Raw genomic sequence first — 20,039 nt, forward strand, 5'->3', positions numbered from 1 at the left:
AGAATCCAATAATGAGTACGAGCTTATAATACTTAGTCCATTTCATACAATAAGAGTTCTTGAAAATTATTTATTACAATACTAGGGTTCAGAGTGCGATAATTAAACAATGGAATGAAAATAAACATCTAGCGGAAACGATACAAGGATCTGTCTGTGCCCACCAGAAGAATTCTCCATACAAGAGCTACTCCTCAAGCTGCACCTGCAACAGGATAAAATAAATCCTAAGTACACAATATACTCGCAAGACTTACCCGACTAGTGGGAATAGTTTCCCAACTCCAAAGGGTATGACAGGCAATATGGGTTTGCTATTTTCTTTTTGTTTGTGAAAAGCATTACTAGAAGTACGTCCTTAAGATCAAGTTTAATTAGCAGTCATGATTACTTCATTCACTAACCATTCTAGGTAAGCACATGTTCTACTTTCAAGCAAGGGATGAGCAATAAGAACCATTTTACCATCTTTCATATTTCAGTTCTTACTATGGTGCTAGACCATAGCCAAGTCATACCATCTCACGGAAACGGTGATTCGTGAACCAATGTATCCCAGCTGGGTACCCCGAAACACACGCCCCGTTTGTACCCCAGGCACAAATAAGACCAACCCATTCCACTCCTGTCATGGGGTCCAGGTCTTCATCCAAACTTGGACTCTAAGCCCCCACACTTGAGACCCAGTCTCAATATGGTGCTTAGACCTCCACCTTTCTCTGCCTCCAATCAGTCGGTCCGAAAAGAGCCAAAACCCACGACAAGAGCACAACGAGCCTTCCCGCTCCCATAAGCAAGTATGTGCTCAGGATAATAAGTCTGTGACGTGACTACCATCCACAGCAACGGACGGTCCTCAATTGACACGGACAGAGAAAATAGTGTAACCAAGCTAAGCCCCGTGGTCGTAGGACACAACTTGTTACACCCACCAATACCCATACCATATCCATGCCCGGTCTCCATTTTTCTTTCATCATTTTTATCATGAGAGTAATTATAATAATCACCTATTATGAGTAACAGCAGGTTACTCATGCTACCGAAAACCTAAGCATTGTAGCTACTCGAATCTACACTAGTAAGACTCATAGGACAGATGTATCTATGCATGTGGTTTCCATAAAATTCCTATAACATCAATGCACATCACATATATACATATAATGATTATCAAAAATAAGGGTTATGCACCGAGACTTGCCTTGGGTAGGCGTGGTGTTAGCCAAGTCAGTCGGTGGTGGCTCTGGGACCTCCCTCACAAGGACCTCCTCCTCGTATTCCTCGATGATCTTCTTGAACTCACGATTGTCTATGGTCACTATCTCCATCAACTCATTCTCTACATGCATGCGATGATGATGCAACCATTTAGCATTTAGGCAACAACAACTCTTAAAATAAGAATACGCATACCTAGCTACTAAGCTAGCTCTAATAACTAAGATACTAAGCTAACTATCATCTTCATCAAGCAAAGTGTTGGGTTCAACTAACAAACACGTAGCTTTGCAATTTAAGGGTATATCTTTAGTTCTACTAAGGATTTAATGTATATTGAAACAAAGAGCATTTAACTACCCTAATGCTTAGTCTATTCTAAGGCTATAAAAATTACAGTGAGCACATAATAATACAATGAAGCTACTATAAAAATTTCAAGACTAAAGTTATCACCAATTTACCACAAAAATTCCTACAATGATTAACTTAATAATATTAAGCATTCTCAAATGATTTAATAGCTCCTTGTATCAATGCATATAAGTATGAACTAAATACACCAACAGATAGACCATAATTTTAGGAACCTAACAAAATTTATTTCATAATTTTTGGACACCTACACGATTTTATATTAATTACCAAAGATCAGCTTAAAAATTAAATTAGAAAACCATTACTAATTTCTAGGAAAAAGAAAAATGAATCTCCCGCGTGGCCCGTGCGCGAGACGACCCACGGCGGGGGAATCCCGCACGCACTGGCGCTTTTGCAAAATAGACCTCACACTTCACCTGAATTACAACTAAGTCCTAACGCTATTTCCCCTTCTCTCAAACCTTCTCACTTAACCCCCTAGCTTTCCTGGAATTCCCCCGTGCACCCTCGGCGACTCAGCGCATGACGGCGCGACAGGCGGTTGTAAGGTTGAGATGGCGGACTAGAGGGGGGTGAATAGTCCTTTCTAAAATTAATCGCTTCGACAAACCGAAACAAGTGCAGAATTAAAACTATCGGTCTAGCCAAGACTACACCCTTCTATCTATGTTCTCTTGCACCTTGTAAAGATCCTAATTAAGCAACTAAGGTGCCGGGCTAGCTAGAGCTCACCTAACCAATTCTAGAAGCAAGGTCATACAAACCTATGCCACTAGTACTTTAAGCAATGAGGGAGCTCCTACACATGCTAGTAAGCAAAAGCACAAAGCTCCTAAGCTCACTAGCAATGCTCAATAACAAGGCTACCTAAGCCAAATTAGAGAGCATAAATTACTTAGCTACACAAACTAAGCAATGTGACTAACAAGGTTACTCAAACCGAATTAGTCACGCAAGGGAGCTACTTCTATGCTACACAAGCAAGAAGGTAACTAGTGAGGTACACAAGCTAACTAATTACAAGAGCAACTATATAAGCACAATGTATATGAAAGTAATTACAAGCTTGTGTAAGGGAATTGCAAACCAACGGGAAGAACAATGTTGACATGGTGATTTTTCTCTTGAGGTTCATGTGCTTGCCAACATGCTACGTCCCCGTTGTGTCGACCACTCACTTGGTGGTTCGACGGCTAATTAGCATCACCCGCCAAGCCCACACATCGGGCATCGCAAGAACCTATCCCGAAAGTGAGGATAGCTCAATGACATGCTCAACTAGAGTTGCTCTTTGTGGCTCCCACGGGACGAGCACAATGCCCCTCATAAAGCTCTTCTCTAAAGCTCTGCACAAGCTTCTTATGGGCTTTGACAAAGACCACCACCAAGCCGTCTAGGAGGTGGCAACCCCCAAGAGTAACAAGCACTACCAGCTTGCAACTCGATCACCTAGTGCTACTCGATACAACCTCACGATGCAATCGCACTAGAATCACTTAGTCACTCGATCGGATGAACACTATCAAACTCAAGTGAGTTAGAGGGATCCCAAGCACTACCACATAAGCCACCAAGGCTCTAGTGTGCTCAGCCACCGGCCAAAGGCCAACCAACACTTCTATTTATAGCCCCATGGACTAAAATAGCTGTTACCCCATCACTGGGCATTTTTTGGGATGACCGAATACGCTGGTCAGATCGACCGGATGCACCCTACAAGCGTCCGATCGCGCTATGCCGTCCACGTGTCGCATTGCGTTCAACCGGAGCCGCCCGATCTAAACGGTAACTTCGCGTGTCAACGATCACACGATGACCGAACGTAGCACAGCGAGGATGACTGGACGCTGCAATGCGTAAATCTGGTTGTTTCCAGAGAGCTCCCTGAGCCTCTGTTTTGTGATCGGACGCGTCCGCTCAGTCATGATCAAATGCAGAACTCGAGTCTGGTCATTCTTCGACTGCCACGCGTCACTGCTGTTCCTCATGCCACCACATTAGCGTATGTCAGTCTGACCAGATGTAGGCTCTACACGTTCGGTCACTCTTCGTGCTAGTGTCCAGTCACAAGACCGAGACCACACGCTCAACTACAGCCACTGACCAGACACACCGGTCCTACCAAGGCTAGTGTCTGGTCACTCACAGTGACCCTTTCTCGCCTCTGTTTCATCGCTGAGTTGATCCACAACAACTCCAACTTCTTCTCCTTTCCCCTCTTGATAGTATGGCCATCTATCTTAAACCCAGTCATAAACTTCTCTACACACCTATGATCGATTAAATGAAATACCCTAGGTTATACCTTTGCCTTGCGCATTTCATTCCATCTCCTCCAATGTCAATGCAACAAATACACCAACATGATCAACAATGATATGATTCACTTCATATCATCACGTGATCATATTGGTTCATCGATATTAACTTCACTTGCTTTTCACCGTTGCCTTCGTCCATTGGTGCCAAGTCTTGCTCAAGCTTCACCGCCACATGGTCCATCACAACAAAGCCTCCGACTTGCCCTTCACACTTGTAACCGGTCCATCAAGCCAAGTCATGTCTTGATCTTCTCCACCTTGATCACATGATTCAATGTCATATCTCATGTGCAATGAGCTCCTTCATCATCACATGTGTGAGCTTTGTAACATCTCCGAGCCATTTCCACCTTCATGGCATATGTTGCTCACACACATGTACCTTGTGGACTAATCACCTGTGTATCTCATATAAACACAATTAGTCCATCTAGGGTTGTCACTCAATTACTAAAACCAAACAAGGACCTTTCAATCTCCCTCTTTTTGGTAATTAATGACAACTCTATAAAGATATGGAAATTAAGCTATTTTGGATTCATGTTGCTTGCCCAAGCAATTTTACCATGTGTAAATAATTTTGGACAAGTAACACAAACCCAAAATGGTAGTATTAGCTCCCCCTACATATGTGCTAGAGTGTTTGGTTTGAAGCTCGCACATATGCATAGATTGGAATTGTGGAAGAGTAATTACTACCAAATGATGCTAAGGTGTATAGACTAAGCCTTTAAAGTGTGATACCAATCAGAGTTGCACTTTTAACACCATCCTTAACACCATGAGTAGCTAGACAACAAAAATATGAGAAACCCCATGCGATCAACATTATAAGCAAGGTTCTAGTACCACATATAAAAATACAAGTCTAGCTACCATCCTATGCATGCTAGTTATCAAAACATCATTCAAGTTCTACAACTAGCATACACCACACATGCATATTAAATTTAAAAACTTATGCAATGCAAGCAAGCACATGACTATGCACATATCAAATGCAACCAATCAAAGTTCATGAGCTTGCTCCCCCTACTTGTGTGCTTCTCTTGTCCAAGAATTTTGATCCATCTTCAATTGTTGCTCCCTCTTTGTCCATGTCCATGCCTAATCTCTACTTCTTTGTCTCAATCTCTCCCAAAGCTTTTCATATCTTTGTACAATCTATTCCCCTTTGTCATCAATTTCCATAAAAGGTGTGTTTCTTATTGATGCAAAGGTTTGCATTTGGGGTAGATGGTTGAAGCTTGAATCTTGCATTTTTATGGGCATCACTTGATTGTTGGAATGACACCACTTGTAGATACCACTTGTAGGGCTTCTTGAGATACCACACATAGGATCTTTGACCTAGATACCAATTGGTGGGACACCTCCCCCTAAGTCACTTCATAGGTCATTCATTTGATAAACTTGAGCGCTTTGTAGTGAGGGATGCATTCTTCATTTGATGATCACTTAAAGTTGAGGATCACTTGTGGAACCATCGTCTTATATGATTGATACCATGTGTAGATGTGATATCACTTGAAAGAATTTTCTAGTATGGAACCACTTGTTGAATTTATCAATAAAAACCATTTCTTGAACCTTTGCTATCTTCATGAGTACCACTTATAGGATATCACTTGTGAGTTGATCTAGACATCACTTGTGAATTCTTAATGAAATACTTGAGTCTAGATACCACTTGAAACAAACAAACTATATATCCATTTTTGTTGTTGTCTTATGCTTGTACTCTTATCACTATCATGAGCTTCTATGGTTAACTTGAACTAAATTGATTTGTCTAAGCTTCCAAGTCCGGTTTGAACCAACGAAAAGCTTCTTCACACCTCTTGCAAGGGTTATCTTGCCAATGTTGTACTTGTCACTTGCTAGCAATCCAAGTTAAATCAAGTACTTGGGTACACTAGATCATGAATAAACCCATATACTAACCACAAGATTAACTAATCATTCAAACAATAGTGGTAGGCTATGAATTTAAATATTTCATTTGTTATGCATGATCCTATGAAGCATGTATTATATGTACTAATCGCATACTAGTAAGGGATGAAATGATCATGCACATTACAATGATACCTTTGCTATGTTGGAGTAGAGGATAGTCACATAGATTCTAGTTTATTACTCCAATAGCAATGTGAAGTCCAATTATAAGCTTGGTGAAGACCAATCATGAATAATGAAATCCATTCTTCACCCATATGATTTGAGAACCACTAATATGATCAAGTGCACTATCTTGTTGTGGTTAGCTTAATTCATCTTTTGATCAATGCTTGCATGAGAGCATCAATGTGAGAATACCACTTGAAATATCATGACTAGCTCTCTTTTGGGTGTTGCTTACTTTTCTTGATCAACTCTTTTGATTGCTTCAACTAAGAATCTCAAATGTCTCTCAGATCACCACTTCCATGTTAGCCTTCCAAGTACCACACTTGGTTTACCTACACATAGGCGGCAAGCCCTTACACTAGGGAGAAGTGACCTCTCTTCAAGAACCATTCTTGACACTTATTTGAAATAACTTGATTGATTGATCCAAGTGATAGACTTAACTTAATGAGTAACCTTGATTCCCTCTTTAAGTCATTTTCTTTCTACTTATTTAAGTCATTTTCTATCAAATGATCTTCAATAATCTCTAGAACTTAAACTTCATCTTCATCTTGAGTTTGATCTTAATCTTATAATTTGAGTACCAAATATGTGCAAAGTACACTCCACAATCAAATGTCCTTGTACTCTTTGCTTGTCATGCTTCTAGATCATCTCAAAACCAAACTTAGATGCCTCAATCACTTGTAAAAATATGTTTCCAACTTGAGAACCTTTCAATTAAAGTGACTCCAAATAAATCCAATAATTGTCACTTTTCTAGCAGATTCTGTACTCTTCAAAGAAAAATACATATCTCCCAACGTACAAATCCAAATACCACGAAATTTGGTGGAGATGTGCTTGACTAAGTTATCTAGCAGCTGTAAAAAATTGAGATTAATTTGACTTCTAGATTGCTATCAGAATTCAATTTTTTCACCACTGCTACATGCTAAAAACTGTTGCACTATAGCTAACAAGATCCACTCCAAAACTGAAGCATCTCTTATCCAATTCTCATGAAATTTGTACATCATCTTATACCATAAGTCTAGAGCATGTACATCATTTTTTATACCAATCCAATAAGTTTTGATCACTCATATATGGCTAAGATCACAGCTAGTTCAGATTCTCAATTATAGGACAGATTTCTTCACATGAGCTATACTTCTTCAAATGTGAATCAAACTTGAAATCAACTTGTTTGAATGCCTTCACAAGACATAAATCCATTCAATTCACTTACTAAATGTCATCTTATAAACTTATCCAACACAAATCAATCTAAACTTGATTACTAACCAATTATCCATTCAATCATCTTATAGCAAGCAACATGTATATTTATCCAATTCAATCAACTCATATGCACCCAAATAAAATGATCAACAAGAGATATACCTTGGTTAGCTCATGATCATCCAACTAGCAAGCTTCAACTCAATTATTTGCAAGCCATCAAATATATGTAATGAATCACCAACAACTTGAATTATAGCACTTGTATGATGTAGCACATTTGGACTTCACTCAATTATCATGGCATTGGGTTTGGATGTGCACTAGGCTTCATATCTTGACTCAACATATGATGATCAATATGAAGTCAATTGAATCAAGTCTCCAATGCCGATGATACCTACAATCAATCATCCACCTTTTGATGGTACCCAAACAAGTTTGGGTACTCTCAAGTTAGGAGCAACATACTTAAGCATAGCCTTAGTATGAGTAGCGGGATGTTTTGCAATTGCAATCAATGAGGTATCATTGCCATCCTTTCTAAGCGCATCATGATCATCAATTGAAATGGGCTTAGAATTTTTACCTAGGGGACATGAATGTGCCATGTGTCTCCTTTCCCGGTATGAGTAGCACTTTCTCTTTGCTTGAGCCTTTTCTTCCTTGCTCATGGTGTGCTTCTCATTGCCTTGCTTCTCCTTGTTTGCTTGAACCTTCTTCTCAAGCTTGTTTGGACAACCCAAAGCTAGGTGGCCCAATGTGTCACAACTATAGCATCTCATGTGAGCAATCTTCTCCATTTTCTCTTCTTTGTTCTTGCTCATTTGCTTTGCATCTTGATTCATCCTTGGACGTATTGCTCTTTCTCTTGCTTTTCCACCCCTTCTAGTTTTCTTCCTTATCATCAAATCACTACCATCATGGTTGATCTTGATTTGCTCTTGGGGTGTCTTTTCTTGCTCAACTTGTGGCATTGGTTGAGGCTTCACTTGTTGCTTCACCAATTGCTTGGTTGGGCACATTGAGGTAAAATGACCCCAAGTGCGGCACTTGAAGCATTTCACATGATTTAGCCTCTCTTCTTCCTTCATCTTCTTGAGCTTCTCAATGTTTGGGTAACCATTTGCAAGATGTCCCGCTTCATGACACCGGTAGCACATGGTATGCGTCAGCTTTCTTTGTTGTAGCTTCTTCATCTTTCTTTCTCTCTTTCTTTTGCCCTTGTCATCTTCTTCTTGAAGCCAAGGCCATACTTGTTACCATAGTTTCTTTGAGTCTTCAACATGTGCTCAAAGGTGACTTTTGAGTTGTAGCACCTCTCTAACTTGTTGCTTAAATTCTTCACTTCATTTTTGAGCTCATTGTTCTCCTTTAAAAGGTTAGTCTCACAAGACATAGAAGTAGAACAAGCATCTATATGTGAAGAGCATGGTATATCTAATAAATCATCATAAGAGGTGGATACATTCTTCTTGCCTACATCACAAGGGTTAGCACCATTTTGCAATTTATCATTTGATCCATGTGATGAGCTCTCATTATTTTTAAGTTTCTTTGTAAACACTTTAATGAGATAAGCATGTTGTTCTAATAATTATTCATGAGATGCAAGTAGTGTCTCATGATTCAATTTTAGCTCACAATGTGAAGATTTAAGAACATCAAGTAATTTCTTATGTTCTTCACATGAGTTCTTTAGAAATGAGTTTTCATTTTCCAATTTTAGCGTTTTAGCTTTCTCATTTTCTAAAGACATGGTTATGCTAGCAAGTCTACTCACAAGCTCATCATATGAATCAACATGATCAACCACATTAGCATTTGATACATTGGTGTCACCTTGTGACATGAGACAATGTGGTGTAGTGGAAGGGCTCGTAGTAGCATCGCAATCATGGCTCGAGCATGAACCATCATCACCATCAAGTGTGCATGAGGTAGGATCATCATTTGCATCACTTGAATCATCATCATCAACCTTGTCAAGTGAACTTGTAGTAGATCGATCATCATCATCACTTGACCATGAGGTGGAGCAATCTTCCACAATCACCAAATTGTGGTCATGCTCAACATACTCATGTGCCTCCACCTTGTGATCATCCTCCTTCTTGAATTTGCCATCATCACTTGTGGAGGAGTCACCGTAGAAGGCTTGGAGTGCCATCCACATATCATGAGCACTCTCCAAATCCCACACACGTCTAAAAACGTCATCATGTAAAGCACACATTAGATAATAAAGATCATGTGTATCAAGTTGTAAGCAATCCTCTTGTGCTTGGGTTAGGTTGTCCTTATCCAAAGCATCATGAGAAAAACCAACAACAATGATCCACTATGCCTTGGGACCCAAATCACGGAAATGATCAAGCATATGACGTTTCCACCGTGCATAGTGTGTGCCATAAAAAATGTGTGACAAACAACATCTAGCCTAAAGTTTTCCATCCTCTCGGGTCGGTAAAGACTACAAATGAGAGACCTAGCTCTAATACCACTTGTAAGGTCGAGATGGCGGACTAGAGGGGGGGTGAATAGTCCTTTCTAAAATTAATCACTTTGGCTAACCGAAACAAGTGCAGAATTAAACTATCGGTTTAGTCAAGACTACACCCCTCTATCTATGTTATCTTGCACCTTTCAAAGATCCTAATTAAGCAACTAAGGTGCTGGGCTAGCTAGAACTCACCTAACCAATTTTAGAAGCAAGGTCACACAAACCTATGCCACTAGTACTTTAAGCAACGAGTGAGCTCCTACACATGCTAGTAAGCAAAAGCACAAAGCTCCTAAGCTCACTAGCAATGCTCAATAACAAGGCTACCCAAGCCAAATTAGAGAGCGCAAATTACTTAGCTACACAAACTAAGCAATGTGACTAACAATGAAGATGATGATGATGCTAGTGCTAGATTTTTTGGTGGTTTAAACCATGATATACAGAACATACTTGATTACAAAGAATGGCGCAATTTTTCCCAATTGTATCATCTTGCTATTAAGGCCGAACGAGAAGTACAGGGACGCAAACATGTGGCAGAACCTCCTAAGTTATAGGGCCCATATGCACCTATCACTGTCCGACGACCTTTGACATTTATGCATATGTTTCCAATAACATAAAAAGACTGTCGGGTGTCCTCGGGGAACCCCGAATCATCCACGATTTCCGAGCAGGATCACGTTACAGAGTCATTGCAGTATTACAACATTTATTCAAATATCAAAACCAGAGTAAAAATAGCGGAAGTCTTACGATAACATAGTTTACAAACCAGTTATTTCAAACCTTACAAACTAAGTTCTTTAATTATTACAAACCATAGTAGTAGTGGAGTGGCATAATTAATATATACATAACACATAAAATAAACATCCTGCCCAAGGATCACACATTTACTTCTCAACGTCAGAACGAACGATAGTCATGCAGCACGATCCAAAACAGATCTGCTCATGAGGCTCACCTGCAACAAGGGGTCAACGAACCCTGAGTACAAAAGTACTCAACAATACTTATCCGAAATATTAACTGATAAACTCAGTAATGCAGGCTCAGGGATTTAAGGTATAGCTTTAACAATGATCAAAGTTCTTTTGCGTAAAAGCTCTTTTAACAACATTCTTTATATAGAAAACTTCTCAAGAATTATATATAATGCTGACACGATCCGCACTGAGATCATGAAACTTCATATTCAGCACCTTCACAAGCCTTATTCAAGTTCCGGTTATTAATTCTACGATGATGAACAGTGAGTTGAGTCTCCATAACCGAGGAGCAACGACGATTCGAACCGATTATAAACCCAGCTGGGAATTCCAGACCACACGACATATGCAGGTCCCTGACCTCCATATACCAACCTACCCTCGGATCCTCTAAAACAAGAACGGGTCCGCGCCACCCGAGAACACAGTACTCCACCATTCCAGCCCAAGGCCACGTGGGTACACGCTATTCCCGCCATCTCTCCACTCCCAGTGCATGAGTAGCCATTCTCGTAATAGAATTGCCAAGTTCAGGCTTACCGGAGTATGTGGTTAGTACTACAAATTCTCATCTTATACAATTCAACAACGGACGTGCCTTGATCGACACAGGCGGAAAGAACCCGCTCACAAGACCTCCATGTCTTGTGGCTCACACACACCGAGTCCGCCCGGTCTAGATTTATTACTTCACATTCCCATATCACATGCTAACAATATTGACCAATGTTCCATTTAAAACTTGTAGGTGGCAGGTAGTCACCCGACTTTCATCGTTCTACACATAGTTAAGAAAAACTAGGCATATACGAGTTTAAAACTGATAAAATGGTAAATATGGAATAACAAGGGTGGTAATGCACCAATTAGGCTTTTACTTAACTCTTAATCACTTATTGCAGTAATGGAAAGCAAAAGCGAAATTAATTTGTAAAACACAAGGTAGGGTTGTATGCATCCGGGGCTTGCCTTCGTTGACGGAAAAGTCCGATTCCTGCGACGTTACACAAGTATTCGATCCGACCTCAACAGACGGATTAACCTCTTCAACAGCTTGATTAACTACCACGTTTTCACCTTCGTTCACTACACATAATAACAATGCCATGTTTAACATGATGCGGAATACGAAATATGATGCTCGATGATGGATGCAAAATTAATAATTTGAATACAACTTTCCTTCGCGGTACAGTTACAAGTCAAACAAACTAAATCTTTTTCATAACACATATATCAACTACCAAGGATCATTAACAACAAATGATTCGAGGTCATCACTCAATCCAAAAGTCCAAACAAAAACCTAAATCATTAAAGGTTACTATTTGCTTTTATGAATTAATTATTTAATTCAAAATTATGAAATAAATCAACTTATTCTGATTGAGCTCAAAATTTTAGTACATGTTCATTACATGTTAACTAAGTGGCAAAACAAATTTCATAATTTTTGGATAAATAAATAAGCCTAGAAAAATCATGGAAATCCATTTATGAATAAATTGAGCAATTTTTATAACATTTAAAAATTACTGAAAAACATTATTTCATATTTTTCTTAAATACTATACCTCACAAAGAAGTCACTCAAAAATTTTCATAATTTTTGGAGCTCTAAATAAATCTACACAAAAATAACAAAAACAGACACTATTCATTCAAATCTGAAAATAGAAAAATCCATTTGAACGCTGAGTCACTGACAACGGGTCCCACATGTCATCTTCAACCTCCGACGTTGACCACGGCAGCGACGGCTCTGACCGGAGATAACTCGCCGACGGTGAGTCCAATGGCGATGGCCAAGGTATCAAAACGTTCACCAAGACTAGGCGCATCTATTGACGTCCCTACTTGATCCGATAACGGTCCTATGCTAGCTCAACGTCGGCCATGGCGGATGCGGTGGCACGGCAGTGCTACGTCGGCGAAACGAAGCCGAAAACGGGGAAACAGAGGGCATGGGAAGGTCCAGTAGCTCACCACGAACACGTTCAAGCAAGAATTAAGGCCGGAGAAGCAACGGTGAAGCGGGGCGGCGTTCACAGCAATCACGGCGGTGCGAGCAATGGCGATGGCGGTGTTCCAGTGGCTGTGGTGGACAAAATGAGCAATCAACAAGATATTAAGCACCATGGCATCACAGAGAAGCTGAAACAATGCTTCCCAAGATCAGAAGCTCACCGTAGAGTACTGGCCACGACGGCGCCCGCTCGACGGGGACTCTGCCGGCCGCGAGGAAGAAGAGCGTGGTCAGCGAGTTCCCGGCGAAATCAGTCGACCACAATTGGCTGGGTGGATGCGCAAGAGAAAGACGGAACTGGAACGGCCTTTACCAAGACGACCACGGCGCTAGGGAGACGGTGCGGGCTCGCCGGAGCTATGGCGGTGGCGTCGGGAAAACAGAGCAAGAGAACGGGGCCAACGGCGACGGCCTGGGCTAAATAGAGCAGCTCAGAAGCGCAAGGAAGCTACGCTGTGGCCTTCACCGCGCCAGCGCGACACCAAAGACAGCCACGACCACGCCTGGAAGCAAACCGAAGGTCGCCGCCGGTGTAGCTTTGAGCGGTGAGTACTGTTCATCGAATTTACAAAATTGCCCTCCAGTTTGAAACTCAAATTACTCCCAAATTTTTGCAACAACTCAAAAATCTGCAAAAATAAAAGTTGTTCAAAATCAAAAGTTCTACAACTTTGCTTTTATAACCATCTCCTAATTCGGTCTAGATTTTGAAATGAACTTTTGAATTTGAATAGGGAAATTTACCGAATTACGCCTTTTTGATTTACTCAAAAATTTTCTAAACAACTTGAAAAACTCCAAAAACAAACTTTGTATAACTTGCCAAGCTCTACACTTTTGCTTTTGGGTCCAACCCCAAAATATGCTTAGATTTTGAAATGGATTTTCAGGGTAGGGTTTAAATGTTGAAAAGCGGGGTTTTCTGGAAAAATTCAAAATTCAAACAAACATTGAACTTGAGTCAAACAATACATTGCAACACATACCATATAAATATAGACTTGTATTAGTGTATGCATCTCAAAGTTTCACCAAATGCCAAATGCTTTGCAATGCATATGATGACATGTCAGATTTTAATATTTAAACACCCGAGGTGTTACAATCCTTCCCCCTAAAAGAAATCTCGCCCCGAGATTCAAAGCCATAGGGTAAGTAATGGAAAAGAAAATGTGTCGCGAGAACACATACAAACTCTGTCCATAAAGCAGCCGAGGTTACTTTACAAAACACAACTTGTAGCAACCGAGCTTAACTAACATTATTCTATTCTATATTGACGCTAGAAATTCTGGAAACTTTTCTAACAAGTAGTCTTCTGATTCCCATGTAGCTTCCTCTTCTGAATGTTGATTCCACTGTATTTTATAGAACTTGATTGTCCATCTTCGAGTAACACGATCTTTCTGATCTAACACTCGGATAGGATATTCGGAATAAGTTAAATCCGGTTCTAGTTTCACTCCTTCAACTTCAACATTCTGTTCAGGCACTTGGAGACATTTCTTCAATTGAGAAACATGGAACACATCATGCACAGCTGCAAGATGTTTAGGTAATTGCAAGCGATATGCCACTTTTCCATACCTTTCTAAAATTTGATATGGTCCAATATATCGAGGTGCCAACTTTCCTTTAACACCAAAACGGGTAACTCCCTTCATTGGCGATACTTTCAGATATACAAAATCTCCTTTGGTAAATACCAATGGTCTCTGTCTTCTATCCGCATAACTCTTTTGTCGGGATTGAGCTATTTTCAAATTTCTCTGTATTTGCCTAACCTTGTCTTCTGTTTCTTTCACAAGGTCAACTCCAAAGAATCTTCTTTCTCCAGGTTCAGACCAACTCAATGATGTTCTGCATCTACGACCATAGAGTGCTTCAAATGGAGCCATTCTAATACTTTCTTGATAACTATTGTTGTATGAGAACTCAACCAAAGGTAAGCATTCATCCCACTTATTGGAATAGTTAAGGACACAACACCTTAACATATCTTCAAGTACTTGATTGACTATTTCCGTCTGTCCATCAGTCTGTGGATGATAAGCTATACTATACAGAAGTTTAGTACCCAATGAAGAATGCAATTGTTTCCAAAAGTTGGAGACAAACTGTGTACCTCTATCTGACACAATAGTCTTGGGTACTCCATGCAAACTCATGATTCTTGCTAAGTACATCTTGGCATATTGGATCGTAGGATATATTGTCTTAACTGGAAGAAAATGTGCTGACTTAGTGAGTCGATCTACAATAACCCATACTGAGTCAAATCCTTTTGATGTCTTGGGTAGACCAACAACAAAATCCATACTTATGTCCTCCCACTTCCAAGATGGAATAGGCAATGGTTGTAATTCACCAGCAGACCTCAAATGTATAGCTTTCACCTTTTGACAAGTATCACACTTTGCTATATATCTAGCAATTTCTATTTTCATTTTAGTCCACCAGAATCTTTGCTTCAAATCATGGTACATCTTGTTGCTTCCTGGATGGATAGATAACCTAGTAGCATGTGCCTCATCTAGAATTGACTACCGCAACTCAGGAACTTTTGGTACCACTAGGCAATCCTTGAACCACAACACATCTTCATTGTCAATGCTAAAGCATTCCGCTTTTCCATTCTTGACTCTTTCCTTAATATGGGCTATACCCTTGTTTTCCTTCTGAGCAGCAATAACTTGATCTCGAATAGTGGCTTCAATAATTATGTTGGCCAAACTTCCTTGTTGAATTACTTCTACATTCAACTTCTCCATTTCTTGACATAAATTCAAATCCATTGTCCTCACTGTCAGACAATTGCAATAACCTTTGCGACTGAGGGCATCTACAACTACATTTGCTTTACCGGGGTGATAATGTACTTCCAAGTCATAATCCTTAATCAGTTCTAACCATCTTCTCTGTCGCATGTTCAACTCTGACTGAGTAAAGATATACTTTAGGCTTTTGTGGTCTATATACATATGACATGTATTACCAAACAGGTAATGCCGCCAAATCTTCAGAGCATGAACCATAGCTGCTAACTCCAAGTCATGGGTCGGATAGTGTTCTTCATGTTGCTTAAGTTGTCGGGATGCATAAGCAATGACTCGACCTTCTTGCATCAATACACATCTAATACCAATACCTGAAGCATCACAATAAACATCAAACGGCTTCTCGATGTCAGGTTGGGCTAATACTGGTGCAGTGGTTAACAGTCTCTTCAAAGTCTGGAAAGCCTCCTCACAATCTGATGACCAGACAAACTTAACTTGGTTCTTCAACAATTCAGTTATGGACTTTGATATTTTTGAGAAATCTGGAATAAACCGGCGGTAATATCCCGCCAAACCCAGAAAACTCCGAACTTGATGAACTGTGGTTGGCGGTTTCCAATCAAGCACATCCTTCACTTTGCTTGGATCAACTGCAACTCCTTCGGCTGACAAGACATGTCCAAGAAATTGCACTTCCTTAAGCCAAAAATCACACTTGCTGAACTTGGCATATAGTTGATGTTCTCTCAAACGGGTCAGAACAATTCTGAGATGTTCCGTATGTTCTTTCTTATTCTTGGAATATACTAAAATGTCATCAATAAACACCACTACAAACCTGTCTAGCTCAGGCATGAATACTGAGTTTATTAGATACATGAAATGAGCTGGAGCATTTGTCAAACCAAAAGACATTACCAAGTATTCATATAATCCATATCTTGTGGTAAACGCCGTTTTGGGAATATCTTCAGGCTTTATCTTGATTTGGTGATACCCTGATCTCAAGTCTATCTTGGAGAAAACTTTGGCTCCAGCCAATTGATCAAAAAGCAGATCTATCCGAGGTAATGGATATCTATTCTTGATGGTCACTTCATTCAACGGACGATAGTCAACACATAACCTTAGGGTCTCATCTTTCTTTTTCACAAAAATTGCCGGACATCCCCAAGGTGAGGAACTTGGTTGGATAAACCCTTTCTCAATCAATTCTTGTAACTGAGTCTTCAACTCGGCCAATTCCTTAGGTGGCATCCTATAAGCTCTCCGAGAAATCGGAGCTGTTCCAGGTTGTAACTCTATATTAAACTGTACATCCCTATTAGGTGGTAGACCGGGTAAATCTTCAGGAAACACATCCGGAAATTCACACACTACCAGAATATCTCTAATCTCTATGACAGCAGTTGCACAAATCTTGCCCACTGATCTTCTTAGGGTTGGAAGTTGGATAAGAAGTTGAGAATTACTATCAGGCAAATTCACTCGTAAGGTCCTATTCAAAGCATCTATAACAGCCTTATGCTGATACATCCAATTCATTCCCAAAATTACATCTATATCCTGATCCTTAAGGATAATCATGGTAGTGGGAAAAATATGCCTACCCAGGTTTACGGGTACCTGGTATGCCATTTCCTTAGTATATAGACGTCCCCCGGGCGACTGTATAAAGAAACTTTCCTTTGTTGCCCCAATTGAAATTTCATGCTTCACGACAAATGTTCTATTGATGAATGAATGCGATGCGCCAGAATCAAAAAGTATAACTGCAGGGTGATTGGCAACAGGAAACATACCCATCATCACTTTCATCGATCATTACTAATTCTTCAGGATCTTCTTCTTCTTCCTCTCCTGATTCATCATCATCGGCAAGGATGACACCGAGGTCCATGGCATCCGCTTGAGGCTCATGATTCGGATTTAGTAGATTGCTAAGCCTATGAACCTCCTCATGTAGATACGTATTATGTTCTTCTAAATCTTCTACATAGAATTCTAGCTCATGAGTTCTAGCTCTAGCAACATTTTCCCTGTGCCAAGCTTCATTTCTTCCCTCCACCGTACGAACTAACATACTTTCGCAGTTCCTATGCGCGGTGGTGAGCTGCCTCAATTGACCCTGTAATTCACCTATTTGTATAACATCCAAAGCCCTATCTCTAGTAGATTGTGCTAACTCCATAGAAACCCTCAGTATCTCTGCTTGGGGATCAGGCCTAGTACTGCTACTGCTAGCACCATCATTTCTAGGGGCAAGTTGGTGATGAGGAACTCCTTTGGGTCCGGTGGACTTACGGGGCGTCATCTTGGCACGAGCCATACTGTAGGGAGCCAATTTAATCCAAGTAAGATCATTTGATCAAAATCTAAAAAGTAGCCTCAAACCAGACTCACTACTTAACTCCAGACTAAGAGGTGAAGGAAGTAACAAGTGAATTATTCCTGATGCATGAATCGTTCTTATGAACAAAAACATCAAAGTTTATAATGCACATAAACAACATTTATTTTTATATAGGGCATAGTATAATTACTACTCCACCACACAAAAACCTTTTTAATCAAATAGGGAATGGTGAGAAAGAAATAAGATAAGTCAGAAGCAATTTGGACCAAGTTAAATTTAGTCATCCAAATCATTTTGAAGTTTTTGTAAAACAATACAACAAAACCTTGTAACGATCTCTCTGATATCATTCTGTGGCAGAACCTCCTAAGTTATAGGGCCCACATGCACCTATCACTGTCCGACGACCTTTGACATTTATGCATATGTTTCCAATAACTTAAAAAGACTATCGGGTGTCCTCGGGGAACCCCGAATCATCCACGATTTCTGAGCAGGATCACGTTACAGAGTCATTGCAGTATTACAACATTTATTCAAATATCAAAACCAGAGTAAAAACAGCGGAAGTCTTACGATAACATAGTTTACAAACCAGTTATTTCAAACCTTACAAACTAAGTTCTTTAATTATTACAAACCATAGTAGTAGTGGAGTGGCATAATTAATATATACATAACACATAAAATAAACATCCTGCCCAAGGATCACACATTTACTTCTCATCGTCAGAACGAACGATAGTCATGCAGCACGATCCAAAACAGATCTGCTCATGAGGCTCACCTGCAACAAGGGGTCAATGAACCCTGAGTACAAAAGTACTCAACAAGACTTATCCGAAATATTAACTGATAAACTCAGTAATGCAGGCTCAGGGATTTAAGGTATAGCTTTAACAATGATCAAAGTTCTTTTGCGTAAAAGCTCTTTTAACAACATTCTTTATATAGAAAACTTCTCAAGAATTATATATAAAGCTGACACGATCCGCACTGAGATCATGAAACTTTATATTCAGCACCTTCACAAGCCTTATTCAAGTTCCGGTTATTAATTCTACGATGATGAATAGTGAGTTGAGTCTCCATAACCGAGGAGCAACGACGATTCGAACCGATTATAAACCCAGCTGGGAATTCCAGACCACACGACATATGCAGGTCCCTGACCTCCATATACCAACCTACCCTCGGATCCTCTAAAACAAGAACGGGTCCGCGCCACCCGAGAACACAGTACTCCACCATTCCAGCCCAAGGCCATGTGGGTACACGCTATTCCTGCCATCTCTCCACTCCCAGTGCGTGAGTAGCCATTCTCGTAATAGAATTGCCAAGTTCAGGCTTACCAGAGTATGTGGTTAGTACTACAAATTCTCATCTCATACAATTCAACAACGGACGTGCCTTGATCGACACAGGCGGAAAGAACCCGCTCATAAGACCTCCATGTCTTGTGGCTCACACACACCGAGTCCGCCCGGTCTAGATTTATTACTTCACATTCCCATATCACATGCTAACAATATTGACCAATGTTCCATTTAAAACTTGTAGGTGGCAGGTAGTCACCCGACTTTCATCGTTCTACACATAGTTAAGAAAAACTAGGCATATACGAGTTTAAAACTGATAAAATGGTAAATATGGAATAACAAGGGTGGTAATGCACCAATTAGGCTTTTACTTAACTCTTAATCACTTATTGCAGTAATGGAAAGCAAAAGCGAAATTAATTTGTAAAACACAAGGTAGGGTTGTATGTATCCGGGGCTTGCCTTCGTTGACGGAAAAGTCCGATTCCTGCGATGTTACACAAGTATTCGATCCGACCTCAACAGACGGATTAACCTCTTCAACAGCTTGATTAACTACCACGTTTTCACCTTCGTTCACTACACGTAATAACAATGCCATGTTTAACATGATGCGGAATACGAAATATGATGCTCGATGATGGATGCAAAATTAATCATTTGAATACAACTTTCCTTCGCGGTACAGTTACAAGTCAAACAAACTAAATCTTTTTCATAACACATATATCAACTACCAAGGATCATTAACAACAAATGATTCGAGGTCATCACTCAATC

The sequence above is a fragment of the Miscanthus floridulus genome, chromosome 6, assembly GCF_019320115.1.
Source record: "Miscanthus floridulus cultivar M001 chromosome 6, ASM1932011v1, whole genome shotgun sequence".
NCBI lineage: Eukaryota > Viridiplantae > Streptophyta > Magnoliopsida > Poales > Poaceae > Miscanthus > Miscanthus floridulus.